Below are 11356 nucleotides of genomic sequence, written 5' to 3'. Positions count from 1 at the left end.
TTGTAAAACAAATTCACCCAATGACTGACCAATCAACACTCTTGCAAACCAATGAACAAATATGTGCAAAATCAACACCTAACTTAGTATGAAAAACAGTAAACATTCAGTATATCTTCCACTATGTCAAAATAGTGCATGGTATGTAGATTTAGTATCACTTTTCAACCAACCCAGTACATTTGCTGAAAATGATAAATGCCCCTGCAACACAGAAACACATTTAGTCATATTCTATAAAACACTCAAAGTAATGGATATGGAGCTTCTACACCTAAAGTCACCTAAATGTGACTTCCGTCATCCGATCACTCCAAGCTGCATTACGTTCAGATCTATCAGGATGGGCCTTTGACATAGTCTGGACGCAGTCAGGCCACTGAATATGCATACGCAATGTAAAGAGATGGGATGAACGAGTGGGGAAAAGTACATTCTACACAAATTACCTTCATAATAACAAAGAACAAATGTGTGTGCCTGAGGGGAAAGTAACTTTCATACAGCCAAAATGGGTGAGAAATTACACCAATATCAGTGGACAATTTGCTCTGCTCCTGAAAAACATCTCCACAGTATGATGTTGCCACCACCATCTTCACCGTAGGTATGGTGCGAATTTTCCTCCAGACATGACACTTGGCATTCAGGCCAAAGAGTTCAATCTTGGTTTAATCAAAACAGAAAATCTTGTTTCTCATGGTCTGAGAGTCCTTCAATGCCTTTTGGCAAACTCCAAGCGGGCTGCCATGTACCTTTTACTGAGGAGTGGCTTCCGTCTGGCCGCTCTACCATAAAGGCCTTATTGGTGGAGTGCTGCAGAGATTGTTGTCCTTCTGGAAGGTCCTCCCATCTCCATAGAGGAACTCTGGAGCTCTGTCAGAGTGACCATCGGGTTCTTGGTCACCTCTTTAACCAAGGCCCTTCTCCCCTGATTGCTCAGTTTGGCCAGGCGGACAGCTCTAAGATGAGTATTGGTGGTTCCAAACGTCTTCCATTTAAGAATGATGGAGGCTACTGTGTTCTTGGGGACCTTCAATGCTGCAGACATTTTGTCGTACCTTTTTGGTACCTGTGCCTCGACACAAAAAGTCTCAGAGCTCTATGGACAATTCCTTTGACCTCGTGGCTTGGTTTTTGCTCTGACATGCACTGTGAACTGTGGGACCTTATATAGAGAGGTGTGTGCCTTTCCAAATCATGTACAATCAATTGAATTTACCACATGTGGACTCCAAGTTGTAGAAACATCTCAAGGATAATTAGTGGAATCAGGATGCATCTGAGCTCAATTTTGAGTCTCATAGCAAAGGTTCTGAATAGTTAAGTAAATACATTTGTAAAAATGTCTAAAAACCTGTTTTGGGTTTGTCATTGTAGGGTTTTGTGTGCTGATTGATGAGGAAAAATTATTCACATTTTTTCTATTTAATCCATTTTAGAATAAGGCTGTAACGTAACAAAATGTGGAAAAGGTGAAGGGGTCTGAATACTTTACGAATGCACTGTATACCGCTGGCAGAGTTTTCTACCATTGGCAGTTTTGTACACAGTCACGTGATCCGTGGTAAAGAAAACCCAATCTTAGGATAGTACATGGAAGGCACTATACTGTGTGTCTGCCGGTGTCTATCGGGTCAAAACCACTGATACAGGTGCCCCTCCACCCTCTGGTGGGATGGATAATGTCTACAGAGAAACCTAGATTCAAATACTTAGATTTATGTGTATTGGGTATATGTTGTGAAATTGTTAGATATCACTTGTTAGCTATTACTGCACTGTCGGAGCTAGAAACACAAGCATTTCGCTACACCCGCAATAACATCTGCTAAACATGTATGTGACAAATATAATGTGATTTTGATTTCAAATAAATGTCCTATTCATCACAGGTGCTTTGGCTGGGGTCAAAATGACTCCAAATGATTTTAATTTGTTAAAAGTCCATTTTGATACAGAAACACTAAACCATGATTCATATTTATTAAGAACCAGTTGATTGACAAATTCATAAAAAATTGGAAGAATTGAATTAACCACATTTTGGCTATGATAAAAGATATGCCTCGGGTCAAAATTATCCATGTCAGAAGTATGGTTCAATGCAAATGTGTAGTGGGTGTAAAGTTTGTTTTAAATTCTCACTCATTAAACACGAATCAATCAACACATTCTTCTCTTTGAACGACTTAATATAATATTAAACTTTTATGAAATAAATGAAAAATGAACTTTTGGTTCCTCAACTGCGTTGCCCACTCGTGTCAGCAGATTGCGACGTGAGTCTTTTAGGTCAGGCGATGCTGCCAGTGTGACGTATAATCTAGTGGACGGGACGCTCCTTCAACAACAACAGCTAGTCAGACACCTCGGTAGCTTTCTAGCAAACATAGCTACAACATTCACGCTCTTTACACTGTTTTGGTGTATATTAGTCGCTGTGTATTAAACACACTTCTGTCGTATGTACTTGTTGGCCCATTTAATTATATATTTACGTTGTTTCTCAGCTAGCTGGTTTGCTAGGTTAGCTTAGATCGAGGAAGTCGCTAATGCTAACTAGCTAACATCCCCGACCATGAGTTCACTAAGCGACTCTCCTCCAGTTAAAGAGGGTGTCTGCTGGACGGAGAAAGAAGCTCTCGTCAAAGAGGAGGAGGCTGTTACAATACAACAAGTAGAGGGTGAGGCTGTTAGAGTGAAAGAAGAAGATAAAGACGTTTCACAAAAAAAAGTATGAATGTATGTACTTGTAAGTCGCTCTGGATAAGAGCGTCTGCTAAATGACTTAAATGTAAATGTTTCAGTGGAAGAAGAAGAAGACGCGTTTTGAGTGAAAGAGGAGGAGATGACTGTCACATTGGAGGAAGAAGAGGAGGTTGGAGATCTGTTTAACACCAGTAAGTACCGTCTCTGCAGTCGTTGAACCAATATGCAGTAAAGGGGTTCTACACTTTAATGTTGTTCTGTAGGAATGGCTGAAGCTACACTGTAACGTGTAGAACATCAAGAGTGGACCATCAACAAAACGTTAACAATTGATCAAATACATCCAATGACAATGCCTGAAATACTGTAGTCCTCAATATCCCCTATTAGCTTAGCCCAATATGTAGTCTTAAAGGGGCAATCAGCAGTTGTTACATCCATTTTGGGACTTAAACATGAATTATATGTACTCATTGTTTCTTGTAGAAATCACTTATAAATGCCTCATGAGCTTAGTTCAACTGTTGTACCCCATCAGAACCCAAAATATAAGCTTTTTTACACCAATGTTTGTCAGTAAATATAAACAAACACTGTATGTCCTCAAAATATGGTTAAAACTAGAATGTTGATATCATGGATGGTTACATTTCTCCAGCCCCATCCCTCAGCTTTTTACCGAAACGGGCAGGGAGAACCCTTTGTTATTGTTTCTACTACTGATTGCTGCCCCCGTTACTCCTCAAGGTCCAAGAGGTAGACTGGCTTTCAGAGGTAGACTGGCTCTGGCAGCTAAAATAGTCAAATATTCCATCTAAATGTGAATCGATTCTCAATTGCGACACGTTTCTAGAAACATAAATCGCTGTACTTTCATATCACATCAAAATAATTTCACACAATACTGAAATATCACATCAAAATCATTTCACATAATACTTTCACATCACATCAAAATCATTTCAAATAATACTTTCATATCACATCAAAATCATGTCACACAATACTTTCATATCATATCAAAATAAGTAACCAGTCTCGACGCCCCAAACGGTAAAGCAAATTGGTTTCTCGTCATTTCACCTTCCTTCGGGCTTCTTTTTCTTCTTTGGACTTTATATGGAGGTTGGCAACCAACTTTAAGGTGCATTACCACCATCAACTAGACTGCAGTGTGGACATCAGTTAATCTTTTAATCACCCACGTGGGTATATACCAAGACAGTCATGAAGAGGGCACAACAAAACCTTTTCCTCCTCAGGAGACTGAAAATATTTGGCATGGGTCCCCAGATCCTCAAAAGGTAATACAACTGCACCATCGAGAGCATCCTGACCGGTTGCATCACCGCCTGTTATGGAAACTGCTCGGCATCTGACCGTAAGGCGCGACAGAGGGTAGTGCGAATGGCCCAGTACATCGCTGTGGCAAGCTTCCTGCTATCCAGAACCTATATAATAGGCGGTGTCAGAGGAAAGCCCACAAAATTGTCAGAGACTCCAGTCACCCAAGTCATAGACTGTTTTCTCTGCTACCGCAGCGCCAAGTCTAGGACCAAAAGCCTCCTCAACAGCTTCTACCCCCAAGCCATAAGACTGCTGAACAATTCATAAAATCGCCACCGGACAATTTACATTGAGCCCCCCCCCCCCCTCATTTTTCTGCACTGCTGCTACTCGCTGGTTGTTTGTTACCTATGCATAGCCACTACGCACCTACCTTCATGTACAGATTACCTCAACTAGCCTGTACCCCCGCACACTGATTCGGTGCCCCCTGTATATAGCCTCGTTATTTTTATTCTCATTGTGTTACTTTTTATTATTACTTTTTATTTTAGTCTACTTGGTTAACGTTTTCTTCTTCTTGAACTGCACTGTTGGTTAAGGGCTTGTAAGTAAAGCATCTCACTGTAAAGTCTAAGTTGGTGTCTTGACAGATTTGTAAAAAACGATTTGTCTTAAAACACTATATATATTTTATTTTAAATGTTGCTGACACCCCTCCCCAGAGGTGTCTCATTATTGGGATTCATTGCTGATTCCTACCTGTAGCTCACTATGAGGTGTCTAGTGATACAGGTTAAGGGCCCTGTTGGAGATTGGTGGTTGGTAGCGGAGTCGAGGGAAAAAGCAGGGTTGGACACGGCCACGTTATTATCCCACACACAGTCTCTGTGGTTCATATGAACCCCATTCCTGGGAATTTGATTTGATTTCAAATCGCCCCACAGAAGGGTTCCATTCCCAGCTAGGTTATGAGGCGCTTTGTCACCAGTACCTATGACTGGTTGATAGGGGAAACCTCCATACCTATTATAGAAAAAATATTAGGGGAAAAATATTTAGAAAACTTAAATAAAATAACAAACTGTTAAAGGAATTTTGATTCCTGTTTATTAACCAATTCAATTAAAACACTCTGCCCATAAATAAGAATTTGTAAGATAATTATCAGCATAAAATGGACAGATACCAGTCTTAAAATCAATCAATTAATAGCGTTTATTCTCGAGAGTACTGAATCATAGTACAACTTACATCGGGTTATATAATAAAGATGATGTCATAGGTTTTAATGTCCAACCTCCTCTCGGATACAATGGCAGTACAGTTCGAGTTCTCATTACTGTCTGCCACCTGTTAAACTATCTACAACCAACTCAAGGTCTTTCCCCTCCCTGGGTAGAGACATCATTCTAGCCTGTCTGAAGATAAAACCCATTCTTTCTAAACAAGGAACACATAACATTCAACATTTATGAGTTATAATTCTAAGTCAAATGTATACATATTTTAGTCATTAAACACAAAAATCCCGTAACACAAACCTGTTTGAAAACTATTCCAAAACAATCTTTGACTCCAAAACTAAAATAGCCTAAAATAATAACCAGCATGAATTATGTTCAGTTTTAATAATTTATATCTTGACTTTGGGCAAAAATAGAATTGGGTTTTAAATATTTTTTTTGTGGTTTTAAAGCTTCTGAATCTGGTGGCTGCTAAATGCTGCCATGGGATGGAAATGTTTCAAATAGACCTAGCTTGTGTATCACTATCACCAGGAACTTTTCTGGTTGTTTTTTCAGTGACTTGAAAACAACTTAATTTCAGTGTACTTGCAGCCAGAACACATGGACGCAGTATAATAAATTGGTCTATAATCAATTTTATTAACAATCTTACGTCACTCCAGTATTTCTTGACCACATTCAAATGCTAATTTCTTTTTTTCTTTCCTTCATAATAACAAAGAACAAATGTGTGTGCCTGAGGGGAAATTAACTTTCATACAGCCAAAAGGGGTGAGAAATTACACCAATATTAGTGGATAATTTGCACTAATGTCAATAAACATAGATGATGGAACATATTCCCTTTTGCTGACGTGATGAACCACTAAGGGGACATTTACCATCTAAACCATGTGTGACCTCTCACCTCTCTGGCTGTAGAAGTGTTCTTCCTAACCAGTCCCTCAACAGCTCTCTGACTGAGCTCCACCCTCACTGGGTCTTCAGAGGAGAGGAAGGCTGAGGGATGAATGGATCAGTCAGTCAATAAAGTGTAGAGCTGCTGTCTGACAAAATCACTATTTTAGTAGTTCTTTAAAGTAAATTAGGCTTAATGACTGCTGAATACCAACTATCAATCACTTAGATCATGTATTTTCAGGTAGAGATACATCCTTGGGACGTCCCTAGCCCATTGAAGTTGACATTTAAAATGGCTAAGGTAGGGGTTAAGGTTAGGGTTTAGGGTAGAGATGTCCCAAGGATTCCAGATAGCATTGACCAATGTTTATTATTCTGTCTCTTTTACATAGCAGGTGTAAATAGCAGCAGACAAGACAAGTAGGTGCGCAAGTCATTATGGTCATTGTAGTTTAAGAAATAGCATCTAATTATGCCAATCTGTATGTGGGGTTGTTAGAGAAGAATGTGATTGTCAGCCCTAACAACCCATTCTAGCACCTCATCAGGCTCTGTAAAAATCTTCATTGATAACGTGTTCCATCTATTCCAGGGCACAGCAGAGGAACTTCATCGATTCCACTCCTTCATCAAGCTGTAAACATCTGAAATTCAACCTCACCTTTGATGCGCATGAAACAAGTTATCTGGACATTTTGATTAAGAGGGAGGTGGGTGGCTTTAGCACAGACCTATACAGGAAGCCGACTGACAGGAATTCCCTCTTACGCGGAGACAGCTTCCACCCTACACCCCTAAAAAAACAATTGTAATACTTGAGTAAAGAAAACATTTAAAATGTAAATTTGTAATTTTAATTTAGTTAATTTAAAACAAAAACATAACTGTTTGTACTTATAGGTCGTGGACCAGATCGTGGATACAACTCATTTACTAAGTCTTTAACCACACTGTGTTGTTACACTGGTGAGTAAAAACTCATGCTTCCTACCCTTTAACTTTTTGTCTGAAAATAAAATATAAATTTTACTCAACTGCGTCCAGCCAGCAGATGGACTAGATGCCGCCCGTTGTGACTCCGTCAAGAATTCAGCAGAGCAGGTTTGTATGAAGGTCTGGTTATTAAATGGGTTCATAGTTCAATAGTAATATCCTCTAAAACGCTCTGGTGACAAACTTTGCTGCCCTGTTTCCAATTGTCCACATGGCTGGGAGAACCTATTCAAGTAAGTAAGTAAGTAAATAGATTTTGAAAATGTAAAAAAAAACGATGTATTATTAGCTAACTAGCTACAGTGCAGACTAACTCAAATGAGCTCCTAAATGAGCTATCTAGACAACTTCGAATACTGTATAGATAAATAACAAGCTATGTGAATTAAATATCACCTGATACCTATCTTGATGTATTTATCACTGTAAAAAACAAATTCCAAATGCATTTGTAGGTAGCTAGCTAACAGCCACGGAGGAGGGTGAAAGGATAGCAGCCCCAACTGTCAATGAGAGAGTAGGCAATTCTGGATAGGGCAGGTACATTTGTGTAGTTCCTGTCCCTAGAAGTGAGAACGGAGATAATAGTAACATAATATTCAGTGTGGTGTAATTTGACTATAATGAAGTCTGTTTCTTGTGAGGTTTTCTGTCCTCAGATAAAGAGCGCTATGAAAGCCAGTCTACATATGAAGAGGTCCCAATGAAGAGCAGTGGTTCTCAGTCCTGGGGACTCAGAGGTGCACATTATTGTTTTTGCCCCAGCACTGCACAGCTGATTCAAATGATCAACTCATCATCAAGCTTAGAGTGGTATTTATGTATTCATTTGTGATGCCATCCTTGATATGATTGTGTTATTGTCACATGCTACACATGCATATATGTGTGGCCATGAATCTATCAATCCAATGTTATCATGATTTGTTATCAGGGATATTATACTTTAGTAATCCACAATGACCTGGTGATGTAACAGTCTAATAATTACATTGTCTTCCATATTCTTATAGATACCTTGTAACTGGAGATTCCTTCAAAATGATTGCCTACAGTTACCGTGTAGGGCACTGCAAGGTTGGGTGACCAGGGTCATCTGGGACTGCCTCCTGGAGGAATTCAGGTGTGTGAAGGCTACCTGTGTCCTGCGTAACTTCATGAGGATGGACACGAGGACCAGGAGGGGATCTGCAGCTCGCCGCCGCGTGCCAGAGGAGAAGTCTGCTGCTCTGCAGGATGTTTCAAGGATGGGGTCCAACAACGCAGCAAGAGAGGCAATCCGTGTGCAGGAGATCTTCACCTCCTACTTCTTCAAAGAGGGTGCTGTTCCCTGGCAACACCGTAGACTACACTATGCACAACCAAATGCTCTTTTAAGAGCCATTCTCTCCCCTTCTCCCTAAATCCTCTAAGTTATATCATCTGTGTCAGTGAACCCCTCCTGCATCTGAACTGGCTACATAGAGGGCACAGCATGATCAGATGTGAGAGGTCACTTGGTCAGGTCAACAGGAAGTATTATTAAAGAGATGCTTTACATTGAAATACAGATAGTGTCACGATCGTTATGAGAGACGGACCAAGGCGCATCGTGTGTAGAGTTCCACATCTTTATTTTGGTGAAACTTCAAAACAAAAACAGTAAACCAACAACGAAACGTGAAAGTAGTGGTGCACAAACACAAAACAATATCCCACAAAGACAGGTGGGGAAAAATGGCTACCTATATAAGATCCCCAATTAGAGGCAACGATTACCAGCTGCCTCTAATTGGGAACCATACAAAACACCAACATAGAAATATTGAACTAGAACACCCCCTAGTCACGCCCTGACCTACTACACCATAGAGAACCAAGGGCTCTCCATTGTCAGGGAGTGACAGATAGATGCAGTAGTCCCAGAGTTAATGATCCAAGGTCAGTTTGTCATCAATCAGGAGGTGAAATGCAAATGTTAGAATAAAAACACAAGGCTTAAACATGCTCTCTCTCTCCATCTGTTTCTCGTCTGCAGGTATGTTTTGATGTGAGAGGATGCCAACCCCCAGTCCCATCATCGCCACCTCACCTGCTTTTGAGATAACCTTTGGGCCGACAAGAGACACTATTTTGTAATTGTGATGAACTGAGAGAATATTTAAGTAGCACTCTGATTCATTAATCATGTGCTGCCTTCCCTGCTCCTATGTGCTTACCTCTTTCCGTTTCTGTCTTTTACACCTCTCCCGCCGCCACCTCTTTCTTCCTGTTTTTATAATGCACAACAGATGTGCATTGAAGTACAGATTGAACTTGTATTTATAACACTTGGATAATGAGCTTTTCAATAAAGCGTTTCACATTCTCTACTGGTTGAAATGAAGTGTAATGTGATGAAATACTCCACCTATCCTGTGTTTACCAGATCAATGCAGATGAAGGGCATTAGATATTGAGATGAACCGGTGTTAGAGTATTTACATGGTGCATAGGAAGTGTAGTGTAATGTTTTTTAACATTATATTTCTGTATATATGAATTAACTAGTTAAATCCTGTTTATAGTCTATTAGTTACAATGTGTAACCATTGATGTCCCATTACCAAGATTGGTAAACACTGTTGAAGTGTATAATTGTAATACATACATGCAGACACAGCATCATTCAAAGACTGGAATTTGATACTCCTGGTATTGGATATGACAAAAATAATCTCAAAGACATTCATACCTAAACTGCACCTTCATTTGCCAAGGTAGAGTACATGATCAGTGAATATATTAAATGTACAGGCTACAATGTGGGGATCTCATGCATGGTAATAACTACTTGCATCCTTGGCACAACATGATATTATATTCTACTCAATCCACAGGCTTCATTAATGTCACTTAGGCTGTTTTGAAGTTGATACAACTGGCTATGATAGCTGAGGTTCATAGCTAGGTTCTGAACTAATATGTATACCAAATGTTTGGGTCCACACACAGATCAGCTAGATAGCTAGCTACACATCCATAGGCATACAGGTATTTAAATCATCCACTGCACAATAAGCAAGAACATATCTAGCTACGTTATTTCATCTATCTGCATAGCAAATATCAGCAAGACAAGCTTACACAATTGTACATTCAATTTGCAGTAAATTCTTCAGCTAGCTAGGTTCTATACATCCACTGCTTCACAAAACGACAGCTTGGTTTGCTGGTTGTTTCAGGAGTCCCTAAAACAACAAGTAGGACAATTTCATACTCATGTCACAACACCCATAAAGCTAACCAGCTAGCTGGCTAATGTCAGCTAGTGAGCTAGCTTGCTAAATCGCAATTTTAATAAATTAACTTTAAGATAAAAAAAAAAAGCATAATCGTTTGTCTCTACATTAACTAACATTCCTGTCAACTGTACATGTTTGTTGCATGATTCGTTATGACGTTATAATCCCTTACATTTTGCTTCCATCCTAGTATTTCTGTTCGCCATCTTATGATCCGGTTCAGTTCTGTGTAGGGGTATTCCTCTCTCCTAGTATTTCTGTCCGCCATCTTTGATCCGGTTCAGTTCTGTGTAGGGGTACCCCTCTCTCCAAGTATTTCTGTCCGCCATCTTTGCTGAAGAAAATCTAAGTCACTAGTGCAGCAGCAACCTCCCCCGGTCCTAGTGCGGGTGCTGTAAGATGTTTCCAGAATTTAAGGTAATACTGATAGTGTGACGTATAATCTAGTGGACGGAACGCTTCTTTCAACAGCAGCAACAGTTAGTCAGATACCTCGGTAGCTTGCTAGCGAAAATAGCCGAACCAATATAGCTCTTTAGACGCTTTAGTGTATATTAGCCACTGTGTTTTAATCCCACTTCTGTCGTCTAGTTAGTTATCCGATTTAATTTCATATTTACGGTGTTGTTACTATTCAGCTAGCGGTCTGGTTAAGTTAGCATTAGCCTAGCTAGCTAACATCCGACCATTAAGTCACTAAGGTACTCACCTCCTGCTAAAAAGATGTGTTCTGCTGGACGGAGAAAGAGGAGGATATCACAGTAACACAAGAAGTAGAGCGTGAGGCCGTTACTGTGAAAGAAGAAAAAGACACGTTCAGAGTGAAAGAGGAGGAGGATGTTACAGTAAAAGGAGAGCGGGATGCAGTTTATTGAGTGAAAGAGGAGGAGGGGAGGATGACTGTTACATCGAAAAAGGAGGAGGAAGAAGAGGAGGAACTGGATATCTGGG

At 40.0% G+C, this 11356-nt stretch overlaps 2 long non-coding RNA genes across 6 annotated transcripts; one reads left to right on the top strand and one right to left on the bottom strand.

Moving 5' to 3' along the window:
- The first annotated feature begins 2314 nt into the window (after window positions 1-2314).
- LOC129821445 (uncharacterized) lies at window positions 2315-9491 on the top strand. 5 transcript variants are annotated; one of them, XR_008754331.1, is made up of 8 exons: window positions 2315-2687; window positions 2811-2903; window positions 6742-6859; window positions 7050-7115; window positions 7194-7250; window positions 7787-7882; window positions 8156-8462; window positions 9160-9491. It is a non-coding gene; the product is annotated as an uncharacterized LOC129821445 (long non-coding RNA). The 5 variants fall into 5 exon arrangements; XR_008754330.1 differs by adding an exon at window positions 6542-6573 and having other exon boundaries at window positions 7194-7882; XR_008754328.1 differs by having other exon boundaries at window positions 7194-7955.
- Window positions 9492-9591: 100 nt separating this feature from the next.
- LOC129821446 (uncharacterized) lies at window positions 9592-11205 on the bottom strand. The gene is made up of 3 exons (XR_008754332.1): window positions 11115-11205; window positions 10578-10797; window positions 9592-10351 (listed from the first exon to the last, which is right to left on the bottom strand). It is a non-coding gene; the product is annotated as an uncharacterized LOC129821446 (long non-coding RNA).
- Between the last annotated feature and the right edge of the window lie 151 nt (window positions 11206-11356).

This window comes from Salvelinus fontinalis, chromosome 23 (genome assembly GCF_029448725.1).
Source record: "Salvelinus fontinalis isolate EN_2023a chromosome 23, ASM2944872v1, whole genome shotgun sequence".
Classification (NCBI taxonomy): Eukaryota; Metazoa; Chordata; class Actinopteri; order Salmoniformes; family Salmonidae; genus Salvelinus; species Salvelinus fontinalis.
Note: the sequence above shows the minus strand (reverse complement) of the source record. Positions and strands in the feature narration are given on the sequence as shown.